Raw genomic sequence first — 22,225 nt, 5'->3', positions numbered from 1 at the left:
GGCTTAGCAAAAGCAATAGAAGAGCTAAAACACCCGAGCTCTGTTTTCCACTTGGTTTTCAGCTCTAATAACATTTTTGATAGGACATTTTGGGTTTTTTGGCTCTGTTATGAAAACTTTTCATGTGAACTCAGCAAAAGCAAAGTCCTCACTGGGCTAAATAGAATCTTCTGGGACACAGCCTATAATTCCTAATTAGTGTCAGAGGAATTGGTACATGAAAACTGAGGTCATAGGCTATTTCCAAGAGGTTTTCGCATGTCAAGGAAAATTAATTTTCCAGTGACAAATAGAATTAATGCCAGCCCCCGGTAATCAAGGAGAGATTCTTGACTGAAATGTCAAATATCCAAATACAGCAGATATAACCACAGCTGATTTGAAAGAACCCTCCTGTATTTGACTATACTGGGAAATCTTGATTAAAAAAAAAGCGTATTCAGAATTCCTTTTCTTTCTCAGTGATTCTCAAAATCAATTGAGCTCATTCCACAAATGCAGCAGTACTGGACCAATTGCTCACCTGAAGTTATTTTCTTCGTTTGGGGCTTTAAACATTTATCCCTGAAGAGCTCAATGTGCAGTGCCAGAATTAATCTCAGTTCTGTCATCTGACTGACAAATTATGACTTCAGTGACACCTGTCTGGCTATTTTTTCTTCAGCAAATAAGCTCAGCTGGATCTGGCAGAACATTAGTGAGCAAATCAGTGGTAAATGGAAAAGAATGAACAGAACCACTCTTCTTTTTGTCTCTTGGAGCTGCAATGGGTCTTAAGGGTTGAAAGCAGAGAAAAGCATCAAATTCTTGCTTTCATCTCTACAGCTTATAGAAGCAACCTGAAATGCAACTCTAGAGGTGTCAAAATAGGATGATGCTATTTTTACAAAATTGTTTTTCTGAAAGTAGCAGCAGAAATTTAGATTATTTGCATTTATTTTATTTTTCTATAAATGGCAGACAAGGATGGCCACAAGAACTTTGTCTGGAAGGGGAAAGAAGAAGTCTGATGGAGTTTCTTTTTGTACAGTTTTAGGGGGCATCTACACTGAGGTACCTGGGTAATAAGTACAAACTCCTTGATTCAGGATTAAACTAGTTGGTTCAAGTCCTAACTACAAGCTAGCTGCACCTGTATGAAGAGTCACGTGATTTAATTTACTTTGCTGACCCTTTGCATCCTGGCAATCTACAGGTTGCCGCTACCAACTTCTCCCAATTCTTTTGCTTTCAGCTTGGTGTCTGCCTAGTGCTGGGCTTCTTGCCACCAAAGGCTCACAGCCTCACTCTTCTTCCGTGAGGTTTGGAGATCCACAGAAAGGCAACATTGCTGGTCTTCCCAATCCCAGTCTCAAGAAAAATATGGGAGGTGTCACAAATCATGAGTCTGTTTTTGAACATTGGAAAGTCTTAAAATAATAGATAACTAATTATTTTCTTTGCCACATTTTTTCAAACATCTATGGTTTATTCACATCCAAGGATTCAGCTTTGTTCTGCAGCCATGAAGATGGAATACTATACCTTCTTTTTTTCCTAATGAGAGCTAAGATTTGGTCTTTGTTCCCTTGATCCCAGGAAACTGCAGTTTTAGAGTTTAAATTTACCTTTCCCTACTAGGATTTGGTCCTCCTGATTGTGGTCCATGGCAACAATCTATCTAGCACTTCCTATTTAATTTATTAAGTTTCAAATAGAGCTTTCCAGAGCCGTACACTGAAGATAATCTTTTCCTCTTCCATTTCTCTTTTTGTCAACTTCCACATACATGGTTTACTTCATTTTTTTTTTTTTTTTCAAGATGAAGCAAGTATCTTTTGTCTCTGATCTTGCTGTGTTTTTCCCATTACAAAATTTCTTCCCAGTATATCAGGTTGGGAAGATGATATTCCATTCAAAATGAAGAATACACCTCTCTTAACTTTGAATAAAACCCTAGTACTACAGAACTTCTGGATGAATCACAGTGGAATTTAAGTGGAATTTTGTTCATCTGTGCCCGGTTTGAGCCTTCTAGAGTTCTCTGCCTTTTTTGTACAAGAAGTTGTTGCTCTATTTGTTCTGATATCAGTAGAGTTAGTTTCCTGGGAAGGGTTGTGAGGAAGTGATTCACAATCCAGTCCACTGCCATTTTCACCAAATCTTTCTCCCTTGCAACAGATTGTTAGTATTTTCACATAAATCACAATACAATTTTGGAAGTCCTTTTTTATACTGGCTTGCAGTCTTGTGCTTCTTTATGCAATTACAGTGCAAAGGACAAAGATTGGGAGTTTCCTTTCTCCTTTTCCCCCAACCCTAGATCAAGGACATACTCAATGACACAAGGAGATGGCAAATTCAAAACTGCATAAAGAACATATCTTTTCATGCAGCTTGTAATTTAAGCTGGAACTCACAGCTTCACCATGGCATAGAGGCCAGAAATACATAGATAGGTCACAGTAAGGATTGAAAGTATATAGGGATAATAAAAATACAGTCATATGCAATTGTAAAAGCTAACATTTTGGAATACATTTAGCTTTCTTTTTCTCTCTTGGACTTGAGCCATTCGAACACTATTACAGATTAGAAGGAGACACAGAGGTTGGATGTATATTAAAAAACATCTGTCAAGTCTGGGATGGCTTTTACCTTCTTCTGAAACATGGGATACCAACTCCTATCCAAAACTGAATTGATGGACTAGAGTGCAGTGATTTCTGTTTTCTTATCCTGATATGATGAAAATAACTGCAGACTTTTGTATGTTTGAAAAAATGCATGTTTATGGTCTTAGAAAATTTATTCTTCTTTTTTAATGAACTATAGGAAGCTTGTCTTCAGAGCGCAAGCACTCAAGTAGAGGGAAGATGGACAACATATCACAAACAAGCAAAGTAAGTAAGTTAGCATAATGACACTACTGGCTGTTTAATTATGCAAAGAAATGATCTTCTCCCCTTCACTGTTTGTAAAAATGAGCTTGCTACATTCAGATTTTAAGTAGCATATCCATAAATTTAAGTTTAATGCCACCGTACAGAGGCTTTCCCAGATAATTCAAAAGCCTATCTCCTTGAAGTCATTGAGACTGTCATTCTGACTAGACAAATTTTATGTTCTGTGTGTAATAGCAGACCTAGATGATGCTAGCTGTGCCGAGAGGGCTTTCAAACTTTAGGAAGGTCTGTGTGGATATCTGATTTTGTTTTGTGATTTTCCCCTCTTTATACACTGATATCAGAGGTTTAAATGCAGCAATGTTACCTCACATCTTTTTCCTGCTCTGTTGAAACTAATGTGGATCAGTGTCATTCCTTCGAGTTCAAAAGAGTCACATGGTTTATACTGCCTGAACATCTTGCCCTGCTAAGGTGGAAGCCAAGGCAATTCCTTAAACTGAGCTGAGCGCTTTTTATTTGTCTGAAATTTCATCTCAGTCTAATTTAGTTATCCATTAATTCCACAAGGATCACAGCACCATGGTGACTATTAAAGGTCTGAATTGTGCCATTCAGCTTGATCAAAATTTCTCTGTCAGACACAAAGAAGTTATTGCCCTCCACTTCCGAGTGGGCAGCATCGCAGCAGTGAGGTGATTCTCCTAGTTCTACTGGGACGCTTTGAGATGCAAGACACCGGGGACACTACTGGCCTTGGAAAGGCATGGGAAAATACACACAGTATTTAGCATCTGGAGGGGGAAAATCATATTAAAATATAAATATTTGTTTCAGCACCCTGTTGCAAATGTTCAACACAGTGCATGGGGATTTACTTCCTCAGCTCCCATCAAATATATATTACTGGAAGTTGCATAGATAAATCCCTAAGCTTCTCTAGGAACAGCTCTTCTGTATTTATTATTCCTCTTGAATTTCAATGTGCCTCAAAGATTAAGCAACCTCAGGTTTTATTTTACTTTTGTGGGAGTTTGAGTAAGTCATGATAACGTCCTGTGAACGTGACAAGTGTGATAAAGACCATGTTCTTTATTGGACTGATCTCATCACTTGAATATTGAGTGAGAACATTTTCTGTTTCTCAAACCTCAGTGTGTGCTGATGCAGTATTTCCATCAGCAGCTACCTGCAGCTCCCTAAGAAGGAAACTGTGAGAAAGAATTCTTAGGTTGTTTGTTCTTAATAGTGAATTTTTCCAGTATTGGCATGAATTCTCTTGTGAAATGCAAACTGATTAATAGAAAAAGATGAGGCAGACTGGGCAATATCATTAGCTCTATGATTGTCAAAGGTTAGTGAGGTTAACAGCTGGTTTCTCCAGATACTGGCCCCCAAGCTCCCCTTGAGCTCATCCCACAGTAATTGGTTCTTAGTTCTATGCATTTGATGAGTTTCCCATGAATGCAAAAAACCCCCAAACCCTAGCAGTGTTGGTTTTTTTTTCTTCTAACAACTGATGAACTTTGAAGGTCTAGAATAATCTTTCAAATTAAAAGGTTGCTCATAGTAACTGGTAGGTTAGGAACAGATTTTACAGTACCTTAATATTGATTAAGGTCATGTTCATCCTTTCCACCAGTTGCAGTGAAGAGATGTCTGTGGGCTGACTGCTTTACTCCTTTATTGATTCAGTATTATGCCAGAGATGAAAAAAATATGTCTGCTCATCATGTTCTTTATTCTCTTCCACTCTGAATCTTTAAACTCAATTTTCATGTCTTTGTAAAGAATTTCTCCAGTTCATCCATGCTTTCTGGAACTGCTGAGTGAAAATATATGGTCCAAACTGTGCATAAAGACAAGCCAGATGGTGCAAATGGTCTCTCTAACCTATTTATCTACATACACTATATGTAGGTTGAAGATGGATGTTAAAGAGAACATATGCTTTAGACTCAGTTTAGCCTACAGGGGACAGATTTCACCTGTTAAACCAGATCTGAATGGCACCACGTGACACTTTCACACTGACATTGCAGCTCATTTTACCAGCATTCAAAACCACTTTCCCTCTGAGATCAGGAAATAACGTGTCACAGGAACAATCTCTCGGAAGCAAAGCATTCTTTGTTTGTCAAAAGGCATGTCATACAGAGCACAATGGGTAAAAGCAGTAAAGACTTATCTGGTGATGATTCTCTCATCCAAACTGTAGCTCTTCTCTCAGACAGTGGACTGTCTTAAAAGCATGTAGGGCTCGGGATCAGACAGCTTCCTTTAAATTGCCTGGTCCCTCTCTAATCACATGTACCTGACTTGGCTGAAAACCCTGTAACCTGCAGGTTACACCTACACTGGTGCAAATTGTTTCTGGCTGTATTGCTGTGAGCTCCTTTAGGAGCAGAATGGCTGCATCTACCTTACACAGTACTCGGCCCTAGGTGTCTTCTATGTCCCTTGTGATGCCTCTGTGATTTTAAAATGCAATTACATTTTTGGGTGAGATTTTTTCATTTCAGTGTTCAAAAATAATGACAAATGCCTGACTGCTGAAATATCATTAAAGCTTTGCTTAAAGACAAACCCTGCCGCAAAGGCAATTTTTTAAGGTGTTAGTTCCTCCTTCCCTTCTCACTGGTGCTAGATTGTCTTTGGTTTTTTTTTTTTTTTCCTACTTGGCACTTCCCCAGAATTCCCCATGTTTTCTAGGTATTTATTTCACCTCCCTCTCTAAAGCAGTGAGGACCCAGGAAGAAGCAACACAGTAATTTAGGTGTACTGGCTATGCTTGAGTTTGTGGACACCTACGCATGATACAGGATAAAGAAGGCTTTATCGGCTTGGGTCCGGATGCAGCTTAACTATGTTAGCACTGTGCGATGTCTGCCTAACATTGTGGTAGCACAGAAAGGTATTTCCACACCCAAGCTGTTGTGCAGAGCCACGTGAAATGACTTACCCCTTAGGAATCCACTTGCTCAAGAATTTCTGTACCATTTTGCATTTTTCAGGTAGAGACTTAGTGTTGAGGATGCAGTATGTTCTCTTGAATCATTACCACTGGCAAAGATACACAAGAAAGTAAGATCTTAGTGTGAGCTCTCGGATTCCAAGTAGAGTTTGCACGGAGGGTTGTACAATATTTATAAAGTCAATGTGTTTGATCTGGAAATCACTGAGAAACAGCAAACACAGAACTCTGTCGTGCCATATTTTTTCAAAGCTAAGCCATATTCCCTAGGGTAAAATATCCTAAAATATGTTTAAAATTTTTTTTATTAGTATTACTGTTTACAAAATGAGAAATGTAGGTATACAGCAGAGTCTGTTCAAATCACCAGACAGCAAGAGCACACTGAAGCTTGCTATGCAATAAAGAAGCAGTGTAGGATATTTACTCGTTTCTTGCAAAGGTATAGATACCAAGAATTTTATTTTCTCAGTTTTGATGTAAATCATGACTAATTCTCCATCAACAGTCATGCCATGTTTGAAAAAAAGAGGCCAGCCCTTTTGTAGGCTCTAGAGGATCTTAAAAAATGAATGGTCTTAGAAAAAAAAAGTCAAGTGTAAAAATCTCCTTGTACCAATCCCAAGCATTAACAAAGAGACGCCAAATTCTTCCTCCCTGCTCTAGCAAGTCACAAGCTTGCAGGAAATGGACAGCCCAAAGAGTATTAGCAGGTCTCTACTATTTTTACAGAGGAAGATAAGTGAGCTTTCAGAAAGCCTTGAATTTACTGGCCTTCTCTTCCAATTTGAGCTAATTCATTAGCTTCATAAAAGCCTTTCAGCACTCTCTCAATAATTATTTTTTTCTACATAGTTGAGTTCTGAATTCGTATTCAGCTCTCTGATGAAAAGCAAGGGTTATAAACACTCTTTCTAACGGATGGAGCTGAAAATCACTTCTGATGGCTGAAATAGATCTGTGGGGAATTTTATGTGATTCTTTTTTGGATTCTTTTACAGGACCTTTCCATGCTTTTATTTTCCCAAGTGTTCAATCATAAGCAAGATTAATACAGCGCTAGCACATGTGGTCACTGCTCTACCATAGCCACAGGTTTTTGTTTTGCTTCAAGAACTGGTGTGCGAAAAGTTATCAATGTGGGGTTTTTTTGATTCCCTAAAGGCAACTTAGTGATATCCTGAGGCTGCCTGGCTTGCCTGTATTCATACAATGAGATCTATGATGACTAACATTTCCATGCTTACGCACCTTAAGCTTTCTTGAATGACTACTTGTAGACAAAGACATTCTCTATTTCACTTTGCCATTTGGCTGAGAGACGCCATATTTCAATTGGAGTTGGTGGAGTTCTGCATCTTTCTAATGACAAATGCACACTCCAGTCATTACAAGATGAACCATCCTTTCGTTTGCTACAAAGCAACCATATATTATGGCTACGGCACCTAAACTATTTGTTACTAGAACATCACTAAGGTTGCAAAGCTCCAGTGAAATCTATTCACTTTAGATATAGGAAAACTTGGATAGATCTAAGCTCTGTTGCTTACAGAAGCTTTTTACTGCCTGAGATAGTCTCAGTCAGTAACAGAGCACGCTGCCTGATAAGGTCTTACTACCACCCTGTCTCATGTAGGTGTGCAAAACAGATGCAAGAACTAGAGATGCCTTCCTTATCTCCACACTGCTATGCTGGGAAGTAGCGCTGTGGAGTGGTTTGTTGCTGTGATAAGCAGTCTGCATGTAAAACTGAAAAGCCTGACAGAAGAAAACGGGGTATTGCCTACATTTGCCTAAACTCCATGGATCTGTTCTAGCTGCAGCCTGGTTTGTTGTCTAAGTGCTATTCCTCAGCTGATTTTGGACACCATGTGATGCTGATATCCCGGAATAGGTCTAAAACTCTGGCAAAGATAAAAATAAGATCATTTTATCAATCTCCTATTCCTACTTTTGCCAAATTATGAACGTTTTCAAAACTACTATCAAATCTGATTTATTCCAGAAGTTTGTATTTGTAGTGGTTACAGTATATCCAAAATAATTCAGAAATCCTGCTGGAAATGACTGTCTCCTTCACTTTAGAGTAGTATTGCTTCAAAATAGAGTAAGAATCTCAGAGTTTGGTCTATGAATCATCACCTTTCCTTCTGTCTTCAAAAAATAGTTTGTATATGTATGAGTGAAAAACATGTTTGTGACTATACCTGATTTTTGATCCTGCTCTGTAATATTATTTGTGTGTGTGTGTATATGACTGCTTGCACGATTATAATTAATTTGACATTCAAAGTTAATGTTGTGGCCTGAGTGGGAAGATGGGTATAACCGACATTGCACATATTATCCTAGTGATACAACTCCTACACTGGGCTGTATTGGAGTTTGCACCTGCCATCAAGCAGCTCTTAGCTCACAAGACCAGTATAGATGTATTTAAAGCTGACAGGTCTTCTTCAACCTTCACTGGAGCTAACTGAAGGGAACCATGTGAGGGTTGAGTACTTCAGTGGAAAGAAAAAGCATGAAAAGCCACAGCTCCAGGAACGGTGGCACCCAGCAATAGGAAAGCAATAGTGTGCTTGGGAGAGGCGTCCCTGACACTGGGTACAAATACAGAGGCTAAGAAATTGTTTGACAAGTTGAATGTGTGGGAGGAAGAGAAGACAAAACCAGCAGAAAACTAGAGAAACAGCTGTGAGCATATCCCTGAGGGAAAAGAGCAAGGTAGTGCTTTTAGGGAATGTAACACACTGGAAAAATAGGTTTGGAAATTGTGAGTGAAAGAGTTGTATGCTGTCATTTGTTTCTGCCTGTTCAGAGAAACTGAGCTTTGTTCATCCTTTGCAAAGAAACAAGATTACATCAAAGACTATAACCTGTTTCAAACCAGGCATTACTATTTCTTTAAATGGAAATATTCCCACAAGTTCCCATTTACTTACTGACTGCTTTGGTCAAAGTGATAACAATATTTAACTCTTAAGGAAAAGTACCAAAGTGACCTGGGGGAGACTGTTCTTCTTTCTTTTGATATTGCCTAGCAGCCGCATGTGTGTGCGTGCACGCGTGCTGGTAATTTACTGCAATGAGCACTACTACTACAATTGCTTAGTTGCAAGCTTTTGATAAATGAGGGTCGGGAGCTTGTGTTTTAAAAGAGCAGCTCCTGCAGGTAACACTTTTCCATATTTCAAGCTTTTGTGGAATGTCTGAACTACCTGGCAACGAGCACAATGGATTTACAACGAGGCTTACCTTAAATCTCTTCTTTTTACATAGATATCACTTTTAAGTAATCACATGCCTCTTATTTAATTGTACAGCTGTTCTCTAAAAGGAAAGCTGTGCTATTTGATTTACTCCAGTGGCACTTAAACAATTCTGATTGGGTTTTATTCACAGTGCATAATATATGGACTAAGCAGGGCAAAGAAAAGCAGAGATTTTGATGCCTCATTATGAACCTCCTTAAACAATATGAGGAGGTTCGAAAGGTCAACTTGAATATGAATGTTTTTGAGTACATAGACAGCACTTGAAAAACAAGTGATAAAGAGAAAAATCATGAAGATCTAATCAATATAGTTAATGGAGCATTCAGCACACTCTTCAGGAGGCAGCAGGAGCTCAGTCCAGCTGACTAGATATAGGTGTCCAAGTGCCAACTTACACAGTATTTATTAGCCCCATAGAGCTGCCTCAAATAACCAAAACCATGTCGAATAGCTCTGGACAGCTATGTTAGGCAACCAAGCTGAGCCTCAGCCAAACTGCTGCATGTTGTATTGACAAGGACTTCAGTTTTGTTCTCCATCAATATGCATTTCTTACTGTTTGAGATATCCTGTCTTGCTCTGCCTGGTCTCCATCTACAACTCCAGAAGAGGACAGGTCTCCCATAGGTCCTGTACCACATCTACCAGTCCTGTGCAGGTACCGCAGGCAGCCTAAGCATATCCTATAGCTTTATACCTATGTGCCTGGCCAACTGAATTGAATGTCAGATTATATGTCTTAATTTCAGCTGCAGCTCACCTTAAGTATCTCAACTCCTGCTCACCTCTGTGGCAGAATAGGTGCCCGATGCCATCACTGGCAAATGCCTGTCACTGAGTTCCTCCGTCCTGGCGTATGGTTTACACAGGAATGCTGGGGATGAGGAAGAGGAGGGCCGGTTCAATGTACCTCGTGAGGTTCCTGAAAGAAGGCAAAGCAGTGAATGGTATCGGGTGAGGGGAGCTGATGCTCATGATGGGCTCTCTTTTAATTGTACAGCTGTTCTCCAAAAATAAAGCTATGCTCTCTGATTTACTTGTGTGGCACTTCTTAAAAAATACTGATCGAGTTTTATTCCTATGACTGTATTTTGTATAGTTTCTTTTCTGGGTTTTTTTGGGTTGTTTTTTGTTGTTGTTGTTTGTTTGTTTGTGCTCCCTTCACCCCCGCCCCCTTCCCCCAATTCTTTGAATCATCAAACTTCAAACAAGTAAGTTTATGGTGTTACCATGATGAGGACTGAAGAAACATATGTTAAGGTATGGTCCACTCCTATGATGACCATTACTGTTGAAAATGACGGGCATGACAATGTGGGGCCAGGGACAGGTCTAGATCCTCACTCCAGCTGTGCGGGAAGCTTGCACTGGTAGGTAAAACTCGGAGAAAACGGAAGAGAAGTGCACAGTAAGATTGCAGAGCTTCTGCTCATGGACCTTCCTCATAACAGTGTGGCATATTTTTTCTACACTGATAATTTAAAACGGACCTGACAAAACGAAGCGATGCTTTAAAAATGAAGGCAGTAAATAATGGATGCGTTATTGGAAGCGCAATAATATATAGAGATAGCACACATTTACTTCTTGCAGCCATTTAAAAGAAAAGAAGGACAGTCCTAGACAAAATAGGGGCAGAAAAAAATGACACAAACCGTTGCCACATGAGTCTGAATGGCAGGCAACACAAGAACACATGCCATTTCAAATCATACCAAGAAATCTGGCTGAAACTAAGACGACATTCTTGGGAGTTGTTACCGATGTGGAGACACTGCTCTTTGAAGCTGATTTTTCCATTTGGCGTAGTTATACTTCAATCAAATATTCTTATTGATTTGAGGATGTGGTATTTTCCTTAGGAACGGGATAATGAGAGGAGGTGTCTAGTAAACCCTCCAGAGATTTGAGCTGCCTGGATGCTGATTAAGGCTGACACTGTTGGAACGCTGACTGTGTTGCTCTGCCTGGCTGCCCACTGTGGCATGCCTTTAAAGATCAGGTTTGAGACCAATTAGTTAATTTTAACTGTGCTTATATTAATTTCAATTAGCCTATCAGATGCCAGAAAAGCTAAGACAGCTTTTTACTTTCATTCTAAAAATAAGTACATAAATGAATCAAAGAATGTCTCATGGAGTGTTGGTATTTGCTTCAGAGTTTGGAAAGGAGACAAAGCACCAGTCTTCCTGGTCATAGTCAAAGAGTTGAAATGAGACTTTAATAGAATGAGACTTTAATAGAAGTCAATTTTCTTATTTCCCAGGTGATGTTTCTTTTTTGTTCGTTTCTTTACTTCCATTGCAAATAAAATCATTGGAATTGTGTATGTGATTTAAGAACTTACATCTCATTTTCAAAAACTAGCTTTGGTACACTAGACCGAAAGTAGCAATGACTTGCAGCGAAGCTTTGGGTCCAGATGAGGTTGTCTTAGACAAGGACATTCAGCATCTCTGAAGATTTTAGTCTAAGTCCCTACATGGTATTGTAGGACCCTGCTCCAGTGCTTGCTCCTACCCGCACTGGAGTCTGCAGCCAGGGCCCTGCAAGTCTGACGCAGTGGGACAGTCTGTGCGTTTGGACTGCAGCTCTCAGCTTCTCGGTGTATGACTCTTTCTGGGTCAAACAGTCTATGTTGTAACATGGACACTACCAGAAAGTCAGCGGACAGTCTGTCTTTCTTTGTGAGAACATAGGTAGGTGTGAAACTAATGCAAGTTAACTTTGGTGCTGTAAAAAGACCTCCTAGGATCAAATTCTGCCGCCTTTAATGTCTTATTCCACTGGGTACTGACATACTTTATCCTGCATTTTGCATGTACTATTTATCACTAGAAGTCCCGCAGTGAATGACACATTGCTAATATCCTGTGGATGGAGAAAACCACACTTAGACCTGCTGAATATCATGCCCCTGTAGCTGAGGAATATCTAGTTTTCATATCGCTCCAACTCCACGGACTCCCATGAAGTTAAGCCAGCAAAACTTCCCGTGATGTTTAGCTCATTAATGGTGAGCAAAGCAATTGAGCTTGCTTTGAGATATTTGGTTTATATCTAGTGATAAAATGTTGCAGTTTTCTCTACCCCAACTTTAAAACATTACAAATGTACAAATCTCTCTCTTCCTCTGTGAAGAGAAAAAACCGGGCAGCAGTTACGAATGTTTTTTGCATACAAAGCATCTGTTTATGCTGACACAGATTATTCTTCTCACTGATAAGTAGGTAAATAAATTAAAAAAATAAAATTTTCTGCCTGGGAAGAGATTCAGTTGCAAAATACTGTAAATTAATTCACTTATGTGGAGATACTTCTTCAGCGGTTGTGAAAACTAGACCTGTAGGTTGAAATGATGCACCGAGCCACCGGAGGGTGATGTGAAGACTGTCTCTACCTGAACTCGACTCACCAGGAAGAGACGTTTTACCTGTACCTTCAGACTGCTGTTTACACTACTAAGCAGAAAGTCTTTTGCTCGACCACTGATAAATCTCAGTTATGAAAATTTCGTTTTCAGAAGGTTTCTCTCTTGGAATTCAAAACAACAAGGGCCGAATCCATTAAAAATCAAAAGTAGAAACTGCAGTGCAGAAGCATCCAAGACCACAGCAGCTGGAAAACACAAACTCCCAGGGCTCCACATGGCCCTTGAGGAAAGCTGGAGATGATGGCCCCAGCCCCAGGCTGCAGCAGACTTGTACCCAGCATGGCCCAGCCATGGGCAAATAAAGCTGCAAGTCCCAGGACTGGTTTAATTTACGTGGGGCTGCCAATAGCCACTACTGACAAAGAAAACCCAGTGTGTGGGATTGTTGATGTCACACCCCTCTCCCAGAAAGTGTAAGTAAGTGATAGAAAAGTCAGAGGGTGTTGTGGTTTAAGCCAGTCAGTAACTAAGCACCATGCAGACAGTCACTCATCCCTTCCACCCTGAGGGGATGGGGAGGAGAATGGAAAAAAAACTCCTGGGCTGAGATAAAGACAGTTTAATAGGATAACAAAGGACTAGAATAATAATAGTAATAACAATAATAACAAAAATAACAATAATAATAAAGCAAGTAATGCACAAATGCAATTACTCACTGCTTGCAGAGAAAAGCGACCTGATGTCCAGTCTGTTTCCCAGCAGCGATCCTGCCTCCCAGCTAACTTCCCCAGTTATACCTGGAGCATGAGGTTCCATGGCAGGGAATATCCCTTTGGCCAGCCTGGGTCAGCTGTCCTGGCTGTGCTCTCCCAGCTTCTTGTGCACCTGGCAGGGCGTGAGAAGATGAAAAGTCCTTGACTTAGAGTAGCCACTACAACTACCTCACAACAAATAAACCCATCAGTGTGTTATCAAGATTGTTCTCATACTAAATCCAAAACACAGCACTGTACCAGCTACTAGAAGGAGAATTAACTCTATCTCAGCTGAAACCAGGACAGAGGGTCATGTGCCAGCTACAGCTCTAGAAAACCCCACAGCTCTGGATGCTCTATTGAGTCAGTGATACTCTGTGTAATTTGTTCTACATCTGTTGTTGAAATGGGATAACTTTTTTTTTTTTTTCATTTATCCATGTTTATTTGTTTTAAAGCCTGTGCTAAACCTTGTTCACTTACAGACTGCACTGCCAGTAAGATGGCTTTACTCAGTATGGCCAATATTTCACTAAATGGAATTTGTGAGGTCCTAATAAGCAAAGTTTCAGCAGCTTGAGAATATAAATGTTTCAGGATGATGATGATCATAATAATAAGGTATGAGGTAGGAGCCTGACATGCTCTAATACAAGGGGAAATAGTGAGGGACAAGCTCATGTTTCCAGAAGGTATCATTGAAGGGGGATCCAGTTCTCATGCAGCCTCTCCCTGTCCATGTGAGCAGAATTATGTGAGGATGGATTGAAGCCCAGACTGAGCTCATACCAGCATGAGCTGGCTCTGGATATTTTCCCTCAGAGCAAGGGCAAACATATTCAGGAGATGGCATCTCACAGAGAGGCAAGCTGCCATTTGGGCCAGCATCCTGGGAAATGGGCCAAGGACCACAGCTTGGTCAGAAGAGGGTCACTTTAGCCAGTGGGTTACCAACAAGCCAGAATACTGACAGCATCATGGCATCCGCTTTGGCTGAGTATACCCTGAGGATCCTGGATTGCTACTGAGCTCTGCAGATCTTGTTGAGCAACTAATCTTTCTGGGGTTGCTGCCTAATCCACAGAGCTAAAGCAACTTGGACAAAAAGAGTGGGCAGAGAGGATAAGTGAATGCTTTTCAGAGCCCTGCATGGGTTACCTTTGGGGCTGTAATTTGGATGTCAGTTGTAGGTTAGGTTTTTAGCAGCTAAGATTTTCAAAGAAACAAATTACAGCTCCAGCAAACTGGTCTGAGAGCTTTTCTTTTCTCAAAGCTTACTGTTGGTTTATTTATTTAGTCTTCTTTCTCCTTTCCACCTATCATTGTGTCAGGTTTAATACGGCCTGAAAAATATGACATCAGAAAACAGTACTGGCAAATCTGATCCAGGTGTGATTAGCCCTTGGCTACTTTACCTCCAAACTGAAATATATAAACAACATATAGATGTTACATGAGTGTTTTGACCATAAATAGCTTCAGGTGCAGTAACGTAAAACAAAGCTGGAAACCACCATATGTTCATAGGCACAGCTAGCACCTTTAAAAAAAAATATCCCTGCATTTTGAAGTATATTACCATGCAGTGGAACAAAAAGGCTTAAAGCAACTCTTAGAATATCACTCTGAAAAGCAAATGATAAACATTTTACATGCCTTAAGTAAAAAATGTTACTCCTGTAAGCCATTTTTCATGTACTAATTTCCCATTCATCTCATTGTGTAACATTAGTAGGAAAAAAATCCCAACGAAATCACTTGAAGTCTAAAAGTCTAGTGATAAACTATTCAATTTGGCTAAAAAAGTAATTATTCTCATGACTTTTTTCTTTAAAAATAATATTTGCTTAGAATGGCTTTTGCTATTACATTGTTAGAACAAGCATAATGAAATAATGGGCCAGTTAGTGGGCTAATGTATTTTTCACTCGCTTTTTATCATCTTTCTTTAAAAAAAAATAGAAATGCACTGCTGAGGGTGAAATAGTATAATAAGGTTAATGAGTAAAGAAATAACACAAAACTGCTTTCATCACACTTAGCAGCTCGAAATCACAAAACAGGCGAAACAGATGCTTTGGAATGCAGCCGAGGAGTTGATCAGTAGAAGCTGATTATCTATTAATGAGAGGTTTTTAGTGGTGTACCCTGGTGTAAAAATCACTAGACTCTATTCAGTCAGCCATCAGTTGCAAATACCATGTATATGAATTACTTGATTGATGTACGAAATTCAAAACAGATTTTCCCCAGTGCCCTATGGGTTGTCATGCACTGATGCTCTCCTATCTGTTTATGTTAATGAAACAGGATTTTTCAGTAAGTAAATATGTGTAGTATTTAATTAAACTCACTGCTGGGGTCTGTGTGAAAATGTAGCCCCATTGTTCAGAAGTATTATTTGACTGCAACTCTTTGTTTTCACCCCTGGATTTCCTTCCCACTTGCCTCAGTCCCCGGACTAAAGAGGAGCCGGGTTTGTCCCACGCCAAGACCCTGTGAGCACCAGGACGTTATGCTGCAGAAGGACTGCTGACACAGACCCATCCCCAAAGACCTGATCTTGCACCAGTGCCCTCAAGCAGAAGGTGCCTTCGACTTCAATGACAGCAGGCACAAACCCTCAGGTTCCCCTGCCCGGCCCCACAATTAGCAGGATTGCAAACTGGAGAGTGAACTGCGTGGTGCTCCGCAAACTGCTCTGCCTCCAACCACCTTTGGGGTCTATGTGATGACTGGGGAAACTGTTTTTTCATGCAGTTTGTTGCCCCATTTTGGTGATTAAAAACTTCCTTTTCAAAGTGTTTTGAGACTGAATGGTTAAAAATGTTTTATAAAAATATGTATTATGATTAGAGCAGGAGTAAAAGCTCCTGATTCCTACTTCAAGGTCCTACATGTGGGCAGGACAATACATAAAGAATGACAAAAAGAATAAAAATCAGACTTAAGGTATAAGCCTGTAAAAATATTTCACTTAGCGCAAAGAAAGACCTTATACCTTTTGTTAAAGAGGAAGCAAGATTATTATTATTATTTCATCTCAATACATTTTTCTGCCTAATTTTTTTTTTTTTTTTTTTTTTTTTGGTCATTGTCATGATTGTTTTCCTGAACAGAAATAAAGCAGTTGCTGATACACTCTGCAGCACTCATGGTAAGTCTTGGCATGATTTGTGGCTTTATTTATTGAAGAGCTGGTATTAATAGTTTACATTTATTAGTGGCTGCACACCCTTTACTGCGGCATGCGTTCGCAATTTAATGCTGCCATGTATCAATTATATTTGCATGTTTGGTATTTTATTAGCCAACAGCAGTGCTCATGCATTTTATTTAGATCATCCTATAACTTTCCCCATCTGTTTGTGGGTCTGTACATAGGAAAGGCTCAGTGAACCAGTTCTTGTCCGCACATTTCCAAGAGTCCAGAAGCTGCACAAGCCGTGGCCAGTTCAGATCTCTCCTCCTCTTTCTACCTGGTAAGATATTAAGGATCTTTCTCAGACCAATAGGGTTAGGAAGATTTTGCTGAATATGATCTTTTCTCTTGTGGCATCATTAATCAACTGGGAAAACAATTTAAAGGGAGTGCTGGACTCTGTTTTGTCTGTTTTGTCTGTTTTTTCCAGAGGTTCAATACATAGGGCCCTCGAAATTCAATTAAGTGAAGTTCTTGGTATATTCATGAAGAGCTGCTCCTTCTGCCATCGACTCACTAACACATAAATAAGTATTTGAGAAATCCTCCTTGCTCATGGATACTTTTCTTTTCTCCTTTCCTTTCCTTTCCTTTCCTTTCCTTTCCTTTCCTTTCCTTTCCTTTCCTTTCCTTTCCTTTCCTTTCCTTTCCTTTCCTTTCCTTTCCTTTCCTTTCCTTTCCTTTCCTTTCCTTTCCTTTCCTTTCCTTTCCTTTCCTTTCCTTTCCTTTCCTTTCCTTTCCTTTCCTTTCCTTTCCTTTCCTTTCCTTTCCTTTCCTTTCCTTTCCTTTCCTTGTCCTTCCCTTCCCTTCCCTTCCCTTCCCTTCCCTTCCCTTCCCTTCCCTTCCCTTCCCTTCCCTTCCCTTCCCTTCCCTTCCCTTCCCTTCCCTTCCCTTCCCTTCCCTTCCCTTCCCTTCCCTTCCCTTCCCTTCCCTTCCCTTCCTTTTTTTAATAAAAACAACAACAAATATTTTCAGCATCATTCCAGATCAGTGGTATAGAGGACATGACCAAGGGAAGCAGAAAAGCCACCTCCAGCCATGGCTGTGCCTACGCTCTGTCAATATGTATGAGAACGAAGGCTTTGTTTCTACAGACAGCAGACCTTTCCCCTAAATGAATAATCATGCTAACAACACGTCCATCTCTCATGCTGCAAAAGTTCTGCTTCCACAGAAATGGAGAAAAACGTCTCCAAATGATATATATTCTCTTTCTGAAAGTACAGTAAATACACCAAGCTTAATATTAGCATCAGCTCAATTCACTTGTTGAGTTACTACCTTCCAACAGATTTGTGGGGACTTTGAAAGCTGCTTAGAGATTGCTGAGCAGAGCTGGTGAAAACATGCTGAATATTACTTGCAAAGTAGTCTCAAAATTAAATTCCCCAAATTGCCTTTTGCTGTGCTTTTTTAATCACCTAGCGGTCTTGTTTATGAACCTTCATGCAAATGGCATATCAAAACATGGTTATTTATGAACAAAACAAATCATCCAAACCTTCCAGTGATTTCATATCAAACGGAATATTTTTTACATACTGAATGCATTCTCTACTGCCAGGCCCTGAGTTGTCATGAGACTGGCTTACAAATCTTAAGGCCGTGGTGATATTTTGTTTGAAAGATCATACAGTTAGTATTCACTTTATCTGGTTTCAGAGCTCTGTAGTACTCACAGTTTTAAGCTTTACATGCACCTGTGTGTATTGCATGTATATTGGAAAGAGAGACTCTCATAGCCCTCTGCCTCCTGAGAGATGAAACTCAAAGGTACCAAAAATAGTGTGTTCTTAATGAGGAAATCATTAAATTTGGCAATTTCTGAAACCTCATGAGACCTATAGCAAAACCTCCACTGACTTTTTTTTATGTAGCCCGGATTTTGCCCCATGTGAAATCAAATATTTAATCAAATTCTGCATTACAGTAAAAAAAGATGGCAAAATGAGGACATCTGTGAGCACATCTATAAACGTTTTTGGTGCTGGATGGCCACAGTATGCATCCGAATCTGACATCTAGATCTTCAAAATTCTTGTCTAACATCTAAGGCACAAAAGCCAAAATCCTTGCATTTTTTTTTTCTAACTCAGTCCTACACAGATTCAAAGTCTAGATGATATTCCATGAAGATTCTTGAATATAGGACCTGAACAGAGAGATAATAGTCTCATCTTCTAGTTTAGGCTTTAAACAGAAGGACAACAGTAGAGGGATACTAAATAGTCATGCAACCATGAAGCTTTTTAAAAGCTCTGATTGAAATTCAGTCTGAACACATGATGTTTCTATGTTACCAGTACGACAAAATTTCAGCAGAAGTTTCCAGAGTGCCCCAGCCCATTGAAGTATTCTCAGGTGGCCCTCTCACAGTGTCTCATCTCAGAACTGTTTCCTATCTAACAACTAGTTTAAACATCATTGAATCTGGGACAGGAATGTAAAACACTGTGGGAATTATGATGTTTCTAGGGGAAAGAACCCTCACACCTATGGTGATGCTGGGAAGGAGTGGTGAGATCAGTCCTTAAAAATCTCATCACCTTGAGAAATAGCATTATTTTCTGCTTTCTGCATGAACTTTTTGGCTAACATTACACACAGCTAAAATAAATTTACTTTGTCTTATGAAGAAGAGACTGACTTTTGTTGCAGAAAAGCCCCAATTTTTTGCAAATGAATCAGAGTGATTTGTCCATTCCTCCAACAGGATCTTGCTCTTATGACAGTGAAAGATCTTCAGCACGATCTTCTTCATCTTTGCCTGTAATGGGGATAAGGCAATTTGAGGCAGATATTAAAAGTGCTGGGTCTTCCACGGGTGAAAGTGATACCACTGGGAAAAGACAGTAATTCAGAACAAATTCCTCAATTTTTTTACAAGTTGCCTCAAGTCAATATGGTAACTGAAGATAATTTTCAATGAGTGCAAAAGGAGACTGATGAATAAAGTGCATCTTGATGTGCATATACATTATAGGACCCTATTTTTTTTTTAACCTGTCAAAGTATATAGGTAAGTGAGATTAAATTAACAAACCCATAGATGTGACAAGCCCCCATGACAGGGCCAGTCAGGACATGGGATTAAATTCTACTTCTGTTCAATATGTGTTTCTTGGAATTCTATACCTACAAACATAAAAGCATATATACACTCTGAAGTTCTGTGCATTTAGGTTTGGCCTTGAAGAATTATTTTATATCTAGTTGCTCTTTGTTTTGAAGTAGCATGAGTCACATACACACACACACAAAAAAAGGAACAAGCAACTTGTGTGCCTTTAATTTCTATGTTCATATTGGGAAGGAAAGGTAAAAGGGTTACTTGCAAGAATTGCATTTCTTGAGAGAGAGAGAAAGGAGATTGGTTTAGACCATCAGAGAAGTTCCTGTACAGAACAGTCTCTGCCTTGAAGAGCTTGCATCTGAAACAACTGAATGATGAAACCCCACCTCTAGCACTTAAGATCAGGAACTCAGGTCACAGGGAGTGACATTGTCAAAGGTGTCATAGGTATCCACAGGACATGACTTTGGATCTTTGGAGTGCCTGTCTAGCATCTGCACCACAAAACTGATGAAGAGGAGGCCTTCCATGCTCTGACTTCATGGAGAGACGTGAGCTGGCACAGCCCTGTTACGTGCTGCAGGCAACTTGGGAGGCTCCTGACGGCTTACAGGATCGTGCCCGCAGGGAGGCAGAAAGACAGCTCAAGATTAACCACCAAAGACTAAATTGCTTTACTCTTCTTTAACAGGAAGATAATACAATTGCTTTTGATCCTTAAGTTTTAAAGGCAGTTGGGAAGCTTTAAAAAGAGAATCTGAGATGATAGCCTGCTGAATCACTTTATTTTGATAGAAAGAATCATACCCTTAAATTCACAATCCTCACTGAATTGTTCTCACAGACTTTCCATAAAAGGTGTAGCATAATGATCTTAATTTTTAGTCTTTCTTTCTTTGAGTGGTTTTTCATCTGATGGAGAAGCTACAGTTCTTTAATAGCATCATGAAAAATTATCTCTTTCAGACTGTCTGCATTAGAGGGCAGTCCCAAGGTATCAAGGAAAAGACAGATGCATTAACTGTTGCTGGTGCTAAGGTGCAGCCTAAACTATGCTACCACCTGCATCTGTCTTTACAGGGAACAGGTAATTAGGTTTGGGAGTCAAAGCAAGACCTGTGAGTGTTGAGGTGTGCACACCTGTGAGCAAGGGACCAGAACACACAGAGAACAGTGAATATGCTCCTCCATATAACAGGCAGCTGCCGAGCATCCTCTTGTATATTGAGAAACTGTATCAAAATAAATATCCTCCATCTAGGTCTCCTGGGTACTGGCCTGTCCCCACTGTGATGTTGTAGCCATTCCTGAGTGGAAGTACAAAGAAACCCAGGCCCCTTTTTTGATGCAAAAAGGATAGATATTGGCAGAATTGGAGGAATTTTCTGATAAACAAGCTTCTAATAATTCTGGTAAAATCAAAACTGTTTTCTTGGGAGAGGTCAGAACTATTCCAGAAGAGTTCTCCATGTTCCAGATGGCTTAAATCTTTTTTTTTTTTCTGTATGATATTCCATTTTGAACAGATGAAGAATTGTTTCTTGCAAAATTTAAATTCATTGTAATAATTAAGCAACATTAACAAAGACTAGTCAAAGCAACATCAAACATTTGAACTAAACCCAACTGAAATATTTTGGAACAAGTGAGCTTTTGGTTCATTTGAGATTTTGTGTAGTAATTTGGGGAGATGAACATGTACAAAAAGAACTTAAAACACAAGGAAACAATTTATAGTCCAGCTGTATGAATGTGTTTCTGAATATTCCTTGTTTATTTTTTTTTATTCCAGTGGGTTCATTTCCTCTAAAATCATTCTGATTATAATGCAAATGGCACACAACTGGGATACATTTCTCACTGTCCCTTTCTCTGTATTTAAACTTTGTGACATTTTTAACTGGTTTGCTAGTCTCTTTCTTCATATTTGGTATGATCACATCAACCAGGAAACTGTCTGACAGTGACAAACTCCATTTTATTACAGGATCTTTTTCATCACAGGCAGCTGGAATATATCTGGTGCAGCTCCAGATTTCCCCAAACATTGCTCAGCTGCTTTCAATGATGCCAGACACTTGGAGGCTGGACCATAGAAAGCCAAATGCTGGCTTAACAGTGATGTTATAATAGGAGACTGTAGAAGTTAGCGATCCTTTTTACACAACCTACTCGTACCAAACCTTGTGGGAAGCTGAGAACCAAACTACAAGGGAATGCCAAGCTAAGATACTTGTAACCAGCAGAAATACCTTTTCTGGGATGTTGGGCTGTAACCTTGATTCCTCTTATTCCCCACATAGCAATGAGCTCCGTGAGGCCTGGGTTTCATGAACTGGCTCTTTTATTAGGAACCTTCCTATGGCCAGAATTCCCTGCAAGGCTCACAGACACAGATAGGGTAAAATTGGTTTCAATTAATGTTGGGCGTGTGGTGCAGATGTTTGCATTTGAGGTAATTACTAGGGAGCCTCTGTAATGAATGCAGAGAAATGGGTATCTCTAATGCATGAGTCATCCCAAGATAAATTCCTAAAATAGACTAATTGCACCTTGCAGATGCCTGTTTCTCCCCATTGACTGTAGAAGGAGTTTAGATGGCAAGATGCTCTGAAAGTAGATCAAGTGGGTACTGATGGAGAGGTCTTTCAGCACTGCACTGAAGATAGGTGTTTCTCC

At 39.7% G+C, this 22,225-nt stretch overlaps 1 long non-coding RNA gene across 6 annotated transcripts in view; it reads left to right on the top strand.

Moving 5' to 3' along the window:
* Positions 1-21,301, top strand: part of LOC142600306 (uncharacterized) — a 50,784-nt gene extending 29,483 nt beyond the window's left edge. For 3 of the 6 annotated variants that reach the window (XR_012833706.1, XR_012833703.1, XR_012833704.1), the window contains 4 exons: positions 2,815-2,886; positions 16,391-16,428; positions 16,656-16,753; positions 16,904-17,157. This is a non-coding gene — a long non-coding RNA (uncharacterized LOC142600306). Of the gene's footprint in view, positions 1-2,814; positions 2,887-12,004; positions 12,157-16,390; positions 16,429-16,655; positions 16,754-16,903; positions 17,158-17,448 lie in introns of those variants that run through there. The other 3 variants (XR_012833705.1, XR_012833708.1, XR_012833707.1) reach the window with 3 other exon arrangements.
* Positions 21,302-22,225: the final 924 nt, after the last annotated feature.

Source organism: Balearica regulorum, chromosome 2, assembly GCF_011004875.1.
Source record: "Balearica regulorum gibbericeps isolate bBalReg1 chromosome 2, bBalReg1.pri, whole genome shotgun sequence".
NCBI classification, from domain to species: Eukaryota; Metazoa; Chordata; class Aves; order Gruiformes; family Gruidae; genus Balearica; species Balearica regulorum.
Note: the sequence above shows the minus strand (reverse complement) of the source record. Positions and strands in the feature narration are given on the sequence as shown.